Source organism: Globicephala melas, chromosome 13 (assembly GCF_963455315.2).
Source record: "Globicephala melas chromosome 13, mGloMel1.2, whole genome shotgun sequence".
Lineage (NCBI taxonomy): Eukaryota > Metazoa > Chordata > Mammalia > Artiodactyla > Delphinidae > Globicephala > Globicephala melas.
The window spans coordinates 25,794,532-25,811,721 of record NC_083326.1 but is presented as its reverse complement, the minus strand read 5'-3'; the positions used below and the strand labels follow the sequence as shown (position 1 = coordinate 25,811,721).

At 42.3% G+C, this 17,190-nt stretch overlaps 1 protein-coding gene across 1 annotated transcript in view; it reads right to left on the bottom strand.

Moving 5' to 3' along the window:
- ZNF407 (zinc finger protein 407) overlaps positions 1-15,424 on the bottom strand; it is a 420,308-nt gene extending 404,884 nt beyond the window's left edge. The window contains exon 1 of the mRNA XM_030868179.2: positions 15,361-15,424. The gene's annotated coding sequence lies outside the window, so the exon portion shown is untranslated. The remainder of the gene's footprint in view (positions 1-15,360) is intronic.
- Positions 15,425-17,190: the final 1,766 nt, after the last annotated feature.

Here is a 17,190-nt window from a genome sequence, read left to right as displayed (position 1 = left end):
TGTAGTTTATACATAATTTCCTTTCCTATATGCTCCAACCTTTAACAGGAATCTTCTGTACTAGCAAAAGAGTATTAAGCTACACAGGAGGAGGTCAATAAATGTTAAGTGAAGTATACTCCGAAATGCATATCGAGGGCAGAATTCCTAACAAACTTCCATAAGATTTTAGAACTTAAGAAACTGACATTTACATTGATGCCTCTCCCACTACCAAAATCAGATCTTATATAGCTTACAGTGAAAAAGTGGTGTAATAAAATCAAGAGTTATTAAAGAGATAAGGTGGAATTTTAAATTTAGATTTGTATGGAATAAAAGAAAAGTCCTAATATTTCTGAAAGACCTGCTCATTTTGGAGGAGGCTTTTCCTTCTTATAAGCCCTGCTAGAGTCGAGTTGGTAGCAGCCTACAACCTAACATTCCCCAAACCTGAGGAGGCGGCCCATGCAGTAAACCCATGGACAGCCACAAGTCATCATCGGGGCTGAACAGGCCGCAATCCTGGCCCCCAGACTGCGTAACTCCCACACCTTCCCCTGGCAGGAGGCATCCAAGCTCAGGAGATGTAGGGGTCTCCGGCCACAGGACCTGTACCTGGTTAAGCTTCACCTCCAAAGCATCTCACATGCCATGTCCAGCTTAATCCTAAAAAGAACCTTCCCCAGCCAGTCCAAGGACGCACTGAAGACAAGCAGGCTAGAACTATGTGCTCCTAAGCCCAAATGGTCAGAGTAAAGTAAAACTATCAGATGGAGAAAAAAATTCTCACTCAAGTCAGAATAGAATATTGTTTCTATTCCAGGGGTACCCACGGTCTATTTCAAATATCCAATTTGATCCTGTGTGCAAGTTAAAAATTAGAATATTTCTTTAGTGCCTAAGTGAGAGCTAAAACAATCACGAAAAAGTCATACTAAAAGGGATCAAACCATGGTAACCATAACAGAATAAGTAGGTCATCATCCCTTCATCAAAGATTGCCACCTTTCCAACACTACTTGTGAAGATGTATTAATACTAATAAAAAAACAAATCACAGGACAAAAATAAACTGTAAAGTTAGCTCAGCCTTCTTACCTGGCTATTTCTTTTTTTTAAATCTTCCTACACTTCAAGTACTATTTTCCAAATACGTTAATTGATCCCATAATAAAGTTAATTTTATGACTATCTTATATCAACCATCTCTGACAAATGTACCTTTTGTGGTATTTAATATATCTCCTTTCAAAAAGTATTTTTAATATCAATGTTTTGCTAGTATTTCTAATTGTTTTGATTTTTTTAAGAAAGGAAATTCTTATTGGAATAAAATAATAAAAGGAATGAAGATTCTATGAGTAAAGTAGAAAATGAAAAAATTCAATGCCATTGAAAGCAGACACAGGATCGTTTGTATCTTATGCCATATGAAAAGCTTGTTTTATTATCAGTATAGCTAATCACAATGAAACCATCTCTTACAACTAAAGACATTATAATGAATTTTCTTTACAGCTAAAGAGAAATGGGATTTGCTGTTTCACATCAAATAGAACAGGATGTATAAATTCTTCTTCCTATTTATTGTAAAACATAATTTCATCTATAAAATCAGTCATGAAATATTAAAACTGAAACAACAGAATTTATATCCTTTACTTAATTTAGTTTAAATAGTCTATTCACTAAAAGGCGGGGTGGGGGAGAGGTACATGTGATAGAGCCCCTGCTTTCTCATTAAGTGTTTCCATTAGACCCTTTATTTTCAAGAATTTATAATGCAGCCATTAAAAAAAGCATCCCATAATAAAAGTTAGTATACTTTCCTTAAATTTTCCTTTCATCTTTTTCAAAAGGCAAGAAAATGAAGCACAAAGCATACGAATGCTGAGGAAGGGAAGAGAACGAGGAGAAAAAAATTAAAGAAACACAATGCACTGACACTGAACATGTTAAGCACTAGTGAAAAGGAACATTAATGTACAAGTAAGGAGGCCCAATTATTCCAACAATACACTGCAGGACACATGGCAAGCAGTTAACTTTTCTGAGCCTCAGTTTCCTCATCTGCGAAGTGAGAGGTGACTAAGATTTCTAAATTCCATGAGAAAATCCCTCAGTGACAATAAAAAAAAAGTTGAACACTCAACCAGTAGAAAAAAGAATGGATCTGTTTTTCATTCCAGCAGGAATACTACGAAGAAAAAGGCTATTTCCAAAATGTAAAAATGGAGGAAAAATAACAAAAAAAAACCCAGCTAAAGACACGTTCCATACTGTTCTTGCTTTAACAGATTCCTCAGGTCCACTGAAGAGATGGATTAATACCATGGCTAATCAAAGAACGGCAAGGAAAATAGACTAAAACTACTAATTTTGGAAGAAATCTGGAAAACACTAACTCCAAATGTCGATAAGCTAACACATGATATAAAACTATCAAGCCTCAAGATTTCTGGAATATAAATTATTAGGTATCAAAGATATGAGTGTTAAGAAAGTATATTTAGAAAAGAGAAAACTTCAGTACTAAATTTTAAAAATGGATATAGTTCTAACCAAGTCCAATTATCTAATAAGGTTAATAGTTTTTATTTTCCTCTGGGTGATGAAATTATAGTTAATTTTTTCTTCTTCTTCCTGGCTTTTTCCTATACTCTTTCCTAGATATATTACTTTGGGGGGGGAGGAAATTAAGGGGGAAGCTTAAAAAAAGTCTCTACACATGGTAAGTAACGGAAAATGATAACTCCTCTCAAGACGGGAAGAGCAAGCCCTCAGGTAGAAATACATTTATGATTATGGTTCTAAGACTAAACTGAGCATCAAAATCTTATAAATAAAAGTAAATTCAAGGGGTGACTTGTAAAAGTCAGAGATGTTTGGGGTCTAATTTTGGTCAAACACCCAGGGACACCAAGAAATATCCCTAGGGCCATCGGACCGCCCACTAAGCTCAAGAGAGGAGGAGGGGGACCAACAACAAGCACAGCTGGCACCCCCATCTCGGCCTCCGATACCTCCTCACTAAACAGAACCCGGTTCCTCAAGGAATGGCAGGTTCTAGGCCGGGGGCAGGGTCAGTACACCATGAGCCTGAAGAATCTCATCATGTCACGAAGCAGGGAGAAATGCTTTTAGAAAATGTTGGGACAAAGACACAGCAGTCAGCTTGAAGAGGTGCCTACTGACTAAATCTGGGACAACATGAGCGTCCCAGTCGTTAGTGCCAGTAAACCATTAAAAGCAGGTATGAAGAAGTCCATACTGACGTCTGGGAGAGAGGGAGACAGACAGAGAGACTGATTAGACACACAAATGGACGGGCTGACAGGGCAAAGGTTACAGCAGAATGCTGAGGGCCAACTGGTAAATGTGGAGGGAGTGAGGGGATAGAAAATCATACTGACAGAGACTATCGGGCAAGAACTACCAATGGATGCCAGTTCTAGGGGAGCAATTTTGATGTGCAAAATGTCTGAATGGCATTAAACCATCTCCCTACGAACTGCTTATTTGCTGCAAGGGAAGAAAAAAAATTCAGTAATTATACGGTGGATAACTCAGCTACGCCTTGCCAGGGGTGATCAAATTAACATCCTCAATGAAGGCGGACATGGGATGCTTGCAGATGTAACACCCTGAGGAGGACAGGACACCTGTGCATCACTGCAGCTGAGAATGCCGAACCTGCAGCTAATTAAGAGGAAACAGCACACAACACAGAGTGAGGAATGTTTTATTTGAAGACAAAAAAAAATGTAGGAGGACTGCATTCTTCACAAATGTCAATGTCATAAAAGACAAAGACAGACTATGGAAATGTTCCAGATTAAAGGAGGCTAAGGAGACGTGACAACTAAACGTGCTATGTGTTCTCAGACTGGATCCTATGGTGGCAGGAAAACGTGCCACTAAAGGCATGCTAGGTCAGCTGACCGAAAGTACTGTGATGGTTAACTGTATGTGTGAGGCTAAGGCATGCACAGACAGCCAGTAAAATATTATTTATTTCCGCGTCCATCTGCGAGGGTGTTTCTGGAAGGGATAAGCGTTTGAATGGTAGACTGAATAAAAAATGTCCGCCCTCACCAGTGTGGGCTGGCAACACCCAATTTGTTGAGGGCATGAATAGAGCAAGACGGTGGAGAGGTGGAGGAAGGTCCAATTTGCTGTTTTCCTTGAGTTGGGACGTCCACTTTCTCCTGCCCTCAGACATCAGCATTCCCGGTTTTTGAGCCATCAAACTCAGACTGAATTATATCACCAGCTTTCCTGTTTCTCGAGCCTGCAGAAATAAGAATGTGGGACTTCTAGGCCTCCATATCCGCATTAGCCAACTCCTATAAAAAAATCTCCTCATATATATTTGTTTACATCCTGTTGATTCTCTAGGGAATCCTGACTGATACAGATTTTGATACTGAGAGTGGTTCTAGAGGAATAGGATTTTCCCTTGAATTGGAACTGAGGTTTCTGGAAATGGCTCTCTAATGTGATTAGATTTAAGGATGCTAATAACTGTTGCCAGTAGCAAAGAGAGTACTGATAACAGTCTATAGTGTGAGTAGGAAAACACTGTACCCAGAGTCCCACTAGACATAGCTGGTCTGCTAGTTTCCAGGTGACTGCAGTTACTTCTACTAGAATGTTGTGGGGAGCTCCCTGGTGGGCCAGCAGTTAGGATTTGGCAGTTTCACTGCCCTACCCCCGGGTTCAATCCCTGGTTGGGGACTGAGATCCCACAAGCCACTCAGCATGGCAATCAATCAATCAATCAATCAATAAGAATGTTATGGATTAAGCACTGAAGACACTAAAATAGTATTCATCATGTGAACAGTATTTCCCATGTATGACAGAAATACACTACTGGCATTTAAAATAAAGTTATGTGCCACAAGTAAGGACTTTTAAATAAGTGTGTATTATTAGCATGAATATTAGGGGAAAAAAATAACATACCAACCCATGACTCCACATACATTACTTCTTATGACAAGGCTAAATTTAAAAAATAAAAAGTGAGGTAAAATACTGTGGAGTAAAATATAGCAAAAACAATGAAGGAGTAAATAAATGACTAAAGTGTGGAAAACTCTACATTCATACCTTATTTATTTACTAATTTTTTGTATAAATTCTAAGAAGTCAATAAAAATAGATAAGAATTCTCAACTCGAAATCCATCTGTAAATAAGAGTGTTCTGAAAATCCCTCCCTTCCCCATGGCAGGCAACCCTTCATAGCTGGCATCACAAGTCTTCACTTATTAATTTTCACACGAGTACTGGCTACCTCAGATTATACCTTTAAGAAAACACTGCGGCCTAACAAAATGTTCTAACTCTGTAACATTACGCTTCTGCAGTCTGAGGAATAGATAAGAGAATTATATATGTGGAGAAGAAAGACTGCAGAATACTAATTTTCTACATATTCATAAACTGCCTTTCCTTCAGATGTGGGTACAGTGGCTAGAATCACCCTAACAAGAAGTTAATGCCCTAATTCCATAACTGCTATAATAAGTGGACCTGAAAAGGGCTCAAACACAAGTTCCTATCTCGCTCCTGTAAACTCCCAAGGCAGGTGTTCCAGGTCTGCAGGCAGTGGGCTCCCAGCTGATTCAGGAATCCTGGCTCTTTCCAACTTGATGCTGACTCAGAGCTTCCTCATTCTCTGCATCCAGCTAACAGAAGACGAAAGCAAGCGTGAAAGAGGCAGGGCATTTGCTTCTTTAAAAGCCTTGGCTCAAAAGTGGCACCTACCACTTCCACTAATTCCTGCTTCACTGAAAAGAAATCTGAAAAATGTCACCTAGAGTTGTGCAATCGTCCCTTGCGGAAGGGAAGAACTGATTTAGGTGGACAGCCAGCCAGCTCTGCCACACACCAATCCAAAAATTATCACACTACTTGTCATTCTACCATTAATGAAGGCTTTTAATCTTTATAAGACTTACCAAGACCTGTTTTGAGAAATGCAACTGCCCCTGGAAGAGCCTACTAAGAGCTACTACTTCCACATTTGTAAAACAAGGGAATTATACACAATGTCAGTCATTTGACAAATTTAGCTAATCATCAAAACATGAATCCCTTGGACCTACACGTGGACAGATTCCGATTAAGAAAGTCTGAGGTGGGGACCAAAGCCTGTAGTTCTAAAGAGCTCCCTGTTTGATTCCGATGAGCCAGATTTGGGATGCACTGGATAAAAGTCCCTCCTAACCTCAAAAAAAACCAACATATACTTAACGTACACCTACCAGACAGAGATGAGGTGCAGAGGAGGAGAGGGAAAAAAGGGGGAGGAAGAAAGGTGAATCAGGAAAGAGAAAAATGTACTGCACTAAACAGGGCCATCACACCAGATTCCGAACTCATTTGCCTACATAACAACTGGCCACACAACAGTATTCTGAATGTGACTTTCAGCAAACACTGTCTCAATCTACCACCCTGAAACCCTAGGGTTTTAAACACTACCCCTACAGGAAACCAGATTATGGACCCTGAAGATTCTTAATGAAAGTCATTTGATCTCATTTTCTGAAAGACTATAATTTCTACTACCACTCTGAATGATCTAAATTTTCTAGGCTATTTTTAAACGTACATTACACCTTAGGTTAAATTCTAACAGTTTTATAATTTTATGCACTCGTATAACTGTGATTCCCCATTCTTTAATAACTGATCCAATAATTATATATCAAATTTTGATCCTTAATTCACAGTAATTCACAAATGAATTGTACCCTTGGAAAGAAGTGGTTTGTTGCTTGTTCTAGGTTTAAACCACAAAGTTTCCATTATATTTAGTAACTGACAAGCAAGCTAGGCTTTGGTTACATTGGATGATGTAACCTGGTACTACTCCAACTGTGTTAAGCAATGTCTTCTCCCAAGGAGGCTTCTTATTACCTTACTTTTTATTTAAAACTATTTTGTTTTTTAATAAAAAGTAAAAAGTACAGCATATAAGAGAAAACAAAAGTATGAACATCAAACACACAGAAAAACACTAAGACTGAGATTATCTAGCTTTAGCAAAATACAGCTGAAACTAGAAGAGCTGAAGTACCTAAAACCCATTTGAAGAAGCCTACTTTCTACATTTGCCCATCAGGGATCTGCGACAAGCACTATATGTGTCTGAAATGCAGACATCCTGCTATGGAAGGACTCTCACGGGCTGTCAACTTCTTAGTGAGGGGCTGGCTCTGTTAGAAAGTATGACATTACGTAATTACAAATGCTTGACAGTTCTGCTTTAGACAAATTTAGCACTACGAATATCAAACAAAAATAGTACAACTATTTGGTTCCATAGGATGTGTAACTTGACTTAGGGCTTCTATAACCATCTTTTTATTTTTCCTATACTTGCTCATTTCAAGGAGCAACTGTCACATCACGATGGCTTAAAAAGGTTTACAGCATAAGTAATGTTTATTTAAAAATAGTCCTCATAATATGGGATACAAAAGGTTGCCCTTTTTAGCAACCTAAGCAAAGAAGTATGATTTCCTAAATCCTATGGCATGATACTACCACTTCCTAATAAACTGGAAGATGCAATCCTTAGAACTAACAACAAAATACAATTTCTTTTTCTGCTTTCTAGACTTGCCATTTACTAGAATAATAAAGCCACGTACACTGGTGTAAAAACAAACCTAGCAAAATCAAGTAACTCGGAAAATGGGGGTGAATACATCCTTCACCAGTCCTGCTCTCTACTCCCATTCCTACTCTGACTTGGCCTTTCTTTCTGTAACACACAACACTCTGGGACACAACTCTGCTTTGTCTACGACTGTCTTCCTCCGACCTTCTCTGACAGAGTCAGAGACTTCCTCCACCTCTTCCCCCTCTGTGCCCACAGGACCTCCCCGCCTCTGTGACATGGGGCAATAGTGATCTGACACGCCCCCCCCCCAGGTTCACTGGGTGGCTCAATCCTAAGCTAATGAGTGTAAACTCAGCACACAGTGTGCCTGCACAGTGAGCGCTCAGCAAGTGTTAACACTCCGTACCCTCGAAACCAGTCTTCTCCCTGACATCTCTACTCCGGACAGTACTGTTACATCACAGTCCAACAAGAATGTATCTTGACCACCATCACCCCCATCATTATTTTTTTCATACAAACTGAATAGTCCCTGTGTAGACAGACACTGCAAAAAGGAAAGTTTGTTTTTAAAATATTTGGTAGATATAAAAATAATTTTAATGTGTACAAAGATATTAAGCATAATATAACAAAAATCTGAGTACAGATCACAGTTTAAGAAAATTAAATTCTTGTCTTTGAAGTCCCTCTTGGTGTGCCTATCACTTTCCCTCTTGTTACAGAGCTACCCATTAACTTGTATTTTGTTTATAATTTACTTATTTTCTTTACTACTTTGCCATACCTGTATTCCTAACAATATGCAATTCTGTTTTGCATGTTTCTAAACTTAAAAAAGAAAAAGGGAAAAATACTAGATGCATTCTTCTGCAAGTAGCTTTTTTTCCCTCAAGTTAATGTTCCTGATACTAATCCTTGGTGATGCATGTGACTGAAGTCCATTGGGTTTCACAACGGCACAGTACTTCATTACAGGAATATAGTACAATTTATTCATTCTCCTGTGATGGGCGTGGCTTCCAAGGTTTATCTTTTACAAACAGTGCAAGGGTGAGCATTCCTGTACATGTCTCCAGTCATTCATGGACCCGAGTTTCTCTGGGGCAGTGGTTTGCCCATTTTAGCATGCATCAAATCACCTGGAGAGTTTGCTAGAACAGAAAGCTGGCCCATCCCCAAAGTTTCTGATTCAGTAGGTCTAGGGTGGGTCCCCAAAATGTGCCTTTCTAACAACTTCCCAGGAGATGATGGGAACACAACACAGAAGCAACACTCTAGGATAAAGACATAGGAGTGGAATTACTGGGTCAAAGGGTACACGCCTCTTTACTAGTTAATTCCAAAGTTATTGTACGAATTTACACTCCCTCTTACACTCTTCCTACCCTCCTGAAGAGCAGATATTGTCAGATTTTTACACTGTTGCCAAATTAGCGTGTATGAAACTATATACCATGCTGGTCAAATCTGCAGTTCTCTAATTACTGATGAAGTTAGCATCTCTGCATTCACGTGTCCTCTTCTGTGAAATGCCTATTCAGGTCCTTTGCCCATTTGTCTATTGTTCTTATAGATTTGCAGTTGTTCACCTTTCCGGACACTAAACTTTTATCAGTAATATGTACTAAAAGATCTATTCTCACTTGTGACTTGTCTGTTCACTTTCTTGATGGTTTCTTTTAATAAACAAAAGTTGTCAATATCAAGGTTGTCAAACACATCAATCCTTTCTTTTATGGTTTGCACCTTCTATAATTTAAGAACCTTTTCCCTCTAACAGAGTAACACAACTATTGCCCTACGTTGTCTTCTAAAAGTTTCATAGTTTTGCCTTCTATATATAAGCCTTTAATTGACCTGTAGCCGATTTTGGTGAATAATGTGAATTAGAAATGTATCCCACTGCTAAGAAGTTTCCTGTTTGGTAAGAGCCACAGATACAGCCAACAATAACTATACACAATAAGTGCCCCCAAGTGAAATATTGGTTAGATGTTAATCACTCTTTTGTTGAGGTTTATTCTGCTCTCTCATTGAGGAAAACAAAAAACTGGAAATTTTCAACATGAAAACTTGGAAAGTTTTAGCAAATTAGTCAGAATATGACCTCCACTCACCACACTCCAAGAAGCATCTTTAAAAATACCAAAAAAATGTTGGATTATTCTTAAAAAAAGCATTGGGGAAAGTGTGGGAAAATGTGCATTCTCAATAGTACTGGTTAGGATATAAATCTATACAACCTTTCAAGAGGGTAATTTTACAAATTATATATCAGAAACCTTAAAATGTGTATCTTCTTTGAGCTATCAGTGACGCTTTACAGAATTTACCTTAAAGAAATAACCAGACAAAATATGTGTTTAAGGATATGCACCAAGGAACTCTTTACATTAGAAAAAACTGGGAACAAACTAGTATCCAGCAGTGAGGTACCGCTTAAAGATGAAGCCGCCGTGGCACATCCATAGACTGCAATACTGTGCAGATTACAGAGCTGTACTGACAGGGGGAAATGATCACGGTATTCCGGTAGCTTATAAAAACACTTAACAAGATGCACAAACAACATTTATTTACTCATAAATATTTATTGAGTGCCTCTATGTGCTAGGTACCAAGCAAGTTACTGAGTAAACAGAAAGAGGGATCTGTCCCCTGCCTCCAAGGAGCTTACAGGCACTGGGAGGAGACAAACCAGGTTTGTATCTTCCAACTGACTCAGGCTGGGATATTAAAGGCACACGCATTTCGGAAATAGAGATAATTTATATGTGTAATATAGCCAGCAATTCCATTAGCAAGGAAAACACGTGCCCCAGCCCCATGGGCTAGCAAGTGGGTAAGCAGTGGGATACCAGGAGCAACTGCCTGGTGATGAACTGAAGTGCATCCATCTTCTAAATGCTCCAGGGAGAATTCTTAAGAAATGCAGCACAATTACGGAAAGTCGTGCACTGGAAGACACATGTGAGACAGGTCACAGAACCAAAGCAAAACAATTCAGACAAACAGCTTCCACTGTTGCCAATTCAAGACGAATACTGCTCGAGATCAAGTACAAGTTCTTGAGCAAATAATTGTTCTTCCAGCAGTGAAACCTCTACCCTTCCCAGCTATGTTTGAGTCTAACAAATAGTACTGAAGCCTCCCAAGATAAGAAGTATTCCACAGTTAGGGTCAGGTTCAAAGGATTCTGACATTAGATGTTCACTTATTTTAAACTTTTGCACCAAAATCAGGCAAATTAGGAGGGTCATTAATTACAAAGAGAAAATGTTTAATCTTAGAGCACAGAAATATGTCAGACATCACCTCAACCAAGAGGTCAAAGTTAACATTCACCACTGATAAAATATATCTACATCACGTGCATTCCAATGCGATGCACTGAGGGCAAACTTCACCGCTGTGGTATTCTTGCCAAAAATGCCTAACCCTCAATTTAATCCTGAAAGAACATGACACAAATTCAAACCCACTAACATTCTACAAAATAACTGACCAGTACTCCTCAGAAGTATCAAGGTCATGGAATATAAACCTAAAAGGAACTGTCACAGATTGGAAGAGACTACAGAGGCATGATAACTAAATGCAATGTGGGATACTGGATTGGATGCTGAACCAGAAAAAGCACAGCAGTGGTGAAACTCAAATCAAGTCTTTAGATTAATTGTATCAACTGCCCGGTTTTGGTAACTGCACTACAGTTACATAATGTGTTAACAAAGAGATCTGGTTAGAAGATATATAGAACTATCTGGACTATTTTTGAAATTTTTTTGTAATTCCAAAATTATTTCAAAGTAAAAAGTTTTTAAAAATCATTTAAGATGCAAGATAAAAAGGTATGGGGATCGCTCATTAACTCTAACATAAAAATATGCTAGCTACCTCCTCCAATAACTATGCTTAAAAAAAATTCCAATAATTGCAACTAAGGTATAAACTGGAATAAATGACAATTATTCAATAAATGCCCAAGACTGGGATCATCTAGAGAGCAGAGTAGCTTTCCAGGTAAATGACCTACCTTACTTTCCCCCTTACTCTTTTTTAATTCAACTTACATTTCTTCAATGTCTATTACAGGCATACAATCTGTGCTTGGGCCCAATAAGATTTTGATATGTAAGAAAAGAACATTTTAGTACACAAAACAACACAGAAAAGCATAGAAAAACAAAGATGGAAGTAACTTTTTACTCCCATACAACCTAGCAATCAACCTGGACACGCTTTTCAGTGCGAATGTTGGTAAGACTGAGGGCTCTCACAGCTCATGTGTAGCCCCTTCAATAGTAAGTGGCTCTGACCACTAGAATTGTCTCCAAAAATTACCCTTGAATATGCCAAAATGACGCTGAGAAATACTCCATTTCCAGTCCTTTTTTATTTTTCATCTAATCATGTTGTTTATGCATTACTGTTTGTGATATAAAATTTAAAAACTTGATTCTCTGAGTACCAGGGAAAAGGTTAGGCGGGTAAAACCTGCAGAGGTTTACTTACTCTCCTCTTATGAGAGATCAAAGGCAACATCACGTGAGGCCAGGGTTCCCGAAGTGTGGCCTCAGAGCCAGCAGCTTCAACATCACCCAGGCACCTGTCAGGAGTGCAAATTCCCAGTCCCAGCGCAGGCCTGCTGAATCAGAGCCCCTGGGTGATGCCCAGCATCTGTGTTTTCACAAGGCCCCCAGGTGGCTCTGATGCACCTTAAATTTGAGAACTATTGATGCTTCAAAGAGCAGAAAGCCTAGCCTATAAATCAGGGGGCCTGATTCTAATCCTTGTTCTGCCACTAATTTCTGAGACATGTTTGTCACTTAGCTTCTGGGGGGCTCAGCCCTCTCATCAGACAATGAGAGAATGAAAATAGATCACTGCCACAGTCCTTATGCCCTCTAAAATGGGACAACTCTATGAGGCCTAAAAGTGAAAAGAGAATCACAGCGATTTCTCTTTCATCAAAATGAAACAATTAAAATTTCTCCCTTTCATCAACTGGTCTCTGAATCATATTTCTTATTAACTGCGTTAACTTTGTTTTAGTGAAAGCCATATAAACTCTAATTTTACAGTTTCCTATTTAGTTCTGTATCAAGTCTATTTTGGAGGAGTTCCACATAATAACAAAACTTCCAAGAAACCTACGCTACAGACTGAATTATAATTCCCGCCCCCAGCCCCCATCCCAAATTCGTACGGTGAAGTCCTACTCCCCAGTGTGACAGTATTTAGAGACAGGGCCTCTGGAAGGTAGGTTTACCTGAGGTCATGAGGGTGAGGCCCCCAAGATGGGATCAGTGTCCTTACAAGAGGAAGAGAGACCAGAGTTCTCTCGCTCTCTGCCACGTGACAACAGAGCAAGAAGGTGGCTATCCGCAAGCCAGGAAGATTCCCTCAGCAGGAATCGGCACCTTGATCTTGGACTTCTCAACCTCCAGAACTGTGATAAATAAATGTTTGTTGTTTCAGCTACCCAGGCTATGGTATTTTGTTATAGCAGCAAGAGCTAAGACACTCAAATGTCCCCTCTGGTGTGGGGATCTAACACGCCAAGTTACAGTGCAGAACTGTGCTCCATGACCTCTCATAATGACTGTGATCGAACCACAGGAAGTATTTACAAGCAAGAAAATCAAAGAATTTAAAAATGTATAGATCTAGATATTTCCATTACTACACAGCTTTCATTTATCCTCCTGTTCATGGATTTATAAACTGGGATGCTTCTCGCAACCTGTATTACCTGTGAAACAAATCTCTTCTTAGAGGGGCTGTGAGAGAGGGAGGTGAATCAAATAGAAGAGTCTGTTTTATAGAAGAGAGTTCTCCTCTAATAAAACAAACCTAATTAGAATGAATGTTGGGGAAAATGTCCCATCAATCAAGTGAATAGCCATTAACCCTTAAGATCTCCACTCAAATATACCCTGAAAGCTCTCACCACTCCTGCCCCAGCAGTGATCATTTCCTCTGTGCTCCCGTATCTCCATTTCAGCACTTGGCAAAAGGCATTACATTTGTTTACGTATCTGTCTCCTCCAACGGACCTTGAAATCTTCTAGGGCAATATGTTACTCTCTCCTGCACTAAAATGGTGTCTGGCATGAAGCAGGAACCAGTGATTATTAAGTGGAGCCACTTTGCTTTGTTAAACACCAGTGGAACTCTGTCCTATCTTGCAGCTTTCGTGTAAATCTGAAATTATTCCAAGATAACAGGTTTTTTTTAAAAAAGGCACCAATAGCAACTGCGCTATCAGCAATCACCACAACTGTCTTACACATCGTGTAAGAAGACATGAGCTACTACAGAGCCTTGCCTTAGCGGGTTTTGTTTGTTTCTTCGTTGCAGCACTAGGGATCATTCGTTGCAGCATGCCCGCTTCTTAGTTGCAGCTTGCCAGCTTCTTAGTTGCGGCATGCATGCGGTATCTAGTTCCCGGACCAGGGATCGAACCCGGGGTCCCCTGCGTTGGGAGCACAGAGTCTTACCCACTGGACCACCAGGGAAGTCCCCGCCTTGGTGTTTTCCAGACGTGACACTAGGAATTAGTAATTTCACATGTAGCAAACTTGAAGAAGAATGAATAACAAACATTTCAGATTTGAATCCGGACGTTAACTTTGGTCAAGTTATTTAATCTTGGTCTCAGTTGGTGGAAAGGGGTTAATTCCTGCTCTACAAACTGCTGTGCTAAATAAAGTATACAGCGTATATATCAAATGAGCTCTCCTAATGATGTTCTAATCAATAGATAATCAGCGTCCTTCCCTGCACGGTGTTCCAGCTGGACTAACACCTCGCCGCAGAACAGGTGCACACCGTAATTAGTTCCACGGGCACGAGCTGTAACGTTATACCTCAGTCACCATTAGGGTTATGGTTACCTATAAAATAAATCCTACTCGTGTGTCCCTAGATGCCAACCCTGCCAAGATATCCCACTCCAGAATTCCCCCTTGAAAATAAACAAGCTATTCCCACCTCGACGCAGCCGACAGGGGTCAGCCGCTCCTGCCACCCGCCTCCACCAGACTGGTCCCCAGAAAGCGGACAAGTACACACAGTACGTGCCCGCTAGCTGGGAAGAGGGGTACCCGCTGCTGCAAAAAGTGGTGTGCGGCAGCCTGGGGTCTCCGTCCAGGGCAGAGCGGCTGAACCCGAGCGGCTAGGACCCTCCCTTCCAGTCGTGCCGCTCTCGGGCACCAGCGCTCCTGACCGCTGCCTGGCCGGCGTCCTAAACGGAAGCCGACGCTGGTGGCAGCGGCGCGGCTCCGGGAGACCGGGAGGGGGCGGGCAGCCGGAGGAAACCGACACGCGGCAGCTCGGCGTGTGCGTTTCACTCGGGGGAAGCCCGGCGGTGAGAAGCGCCCGACCGCGGGCAGGGGCGCGCGGAATCGCCGCCTCCGCCCTGACAGCCAGGCCCGTGTGAGTCGGGCCTCGGGGCGAGCAGCGGCTGGCGGCGTGGAGCCCGGGCTTCCGCAAGGCCGCGCGGGCGGCGGGCGTGTGTCGGGTGAGTCTGGGCGGCGTCGGGAGGGACCGGCGAGCGGGGAGGGGCGGAGGCGGGGGGAAGGGGGGAGGAGGAAGAGCGAAGGGCCCTGGCGGGGCTCCCGGCGCCCAGCCGCCCGGGCCCGGGCCCTCAAGCCACCGCCCCCAGGCCCCACGCTGACGCTGGACGGTCTCCGCCTCCAAACCCCCCGCCCCGGCCAGAGAATAACTTACCTGTTTGCCGACGGAATCGCTCCTGCTCGCCCCTCTGACTGACTCCTCCGGCTCACCGTCTTCCCTTTGGGAGGAAGGGGCGGGACTTCCTGTCTCTCCGCTGAGCGACTTCCGGCGGTCTTCAGGCCGACTCCTTCGTGGACTGCGCACCGGACACCATGACCAAAAACCAGGATCCTGGAACTGGATTAGTAAAACCCACGTCGAGTTCCCTTTTTCTGTCCCGACTGACCGGGGCACCTATGTGCCTCTTGTTTTTTTTTTTGTCTGTCAGCTCTCGCCGGAAGTTGCTAGGAGATGGGACCGGAAGTTCCGCCCCTCCGCAAGAGAGGAAAACGGAAAGCCAAAGAAGACAATCTAAAGAAGGGGAGATGCGTCCGGCTGGAAGTGTCTGAGCCGGAGGGCCAAGTGGGGTTTGGGGAGAGTCCCCAAGCGGATTTCTCTGGACATTCTTCCCTTCCGTGTCCCATGTCTCCTCACCCCACCCCGTCCCCCGCCCGCCCGCCGTAGAGGACCCCTGAGGGCGGCGCGTGAGCGCAGAGGGCGGCGCGGGGCGAGCGGCCGCTGCCCTGGGCCTTCCGGGCCCCGAACGGTGCCCGGCGCTTCTAGGCGGCCGTCTACGGGGACACGGTTTCTCTGCTGGGCCAGGCGCGTGCGCAACCCTAGATGTTGAAGACAGTCTGTCGGTGGACTCCAAGAAAGGATCCTCGGAGTCACGGGCCGCAGGGAGCCACGAGCCGAGTTCCGATACTAAAGGGGAGGCAGAGCACCGAGTGTGGTGGCCGGCCAGTTGGGCAATAAAAGCCGAAAACGCCCTAGGTGTTTAAAAAGCCCCCGCTGGACCGTTTTTATTAACGGTAGTGACGCAGCGCAAGAATTGTTAGGAAGAAAGTAAGGGACGACCGAAGCGTGGTCGTCCCCGCCGCCGCCTGCCCCTCTTGCGGGAGCATCCGCGGACCTGAAGCTTACAGCCCTTCCCCGAAAACTCCAGATCCAGGAAGGAAGACCGCGGCTTGCAAAGTGCTCTGACGGACACCTATATAGAGATGAGAGGCGACATCCCACTTGCGATCAGCTTGAGACACCGCTTGCTCAGCATTTTTGACTTTATCTTGTAGGTATAGGGAAAGCTCTTAAATAATTGGATTTGTAAAATTTTAGGTAAACGGAGTTTTTAAAGGATGGCCCTGTAATAATGATGGTAGGCTTTCTAAACCAAACCCATCTCTCAAGGCCAGTTCCAGCTCAACGCTTATTTAAGTCAGAATATTCAGGTGATAATAACGTTTTAAATACTGGTTTACAGAGTACTTTTCATAGACATTATCTGGTCGAATTTTTACTGTAATCCACATGAATTCTCATGTCCGTCACCCACAACAGGAAGTTGTAATTTAGAAGAGTTAAATAACTTCCAAGATCACACAGCTAGTAAAGGTGGAACTCACTTTTCAAACTCCAGAGTCAGCCTTTTCCAGTCCACCTTGCATCTTTTAATGAATAGCTAGTTCAAGAGTGTTAGTCTTGGATGAGAAGGTGATGAATTTCTCAACACTTAAGAGTAGCTAGCACTGTTTTCCATGTTGAAGAGGCATTCTGTTGATTTGTAGATTGACCTTGCTACCTTTCTTACCCTGGGAACTGAGTTAACATTTCATCTTCCTTCTTTGAGCAGCGAGTTTATTTTTCTTCTGAGTTTGTTTTTCAGTTCCCCATCATGCAGTATTTTACTGAGACAGGACCTTTGCATCATACCTTAAGGAAGTCAACCTTAAGGACAGTGACCTTAAGGAAATCAACCTGACTTCCTCGTGTATAAAATTAGTCATT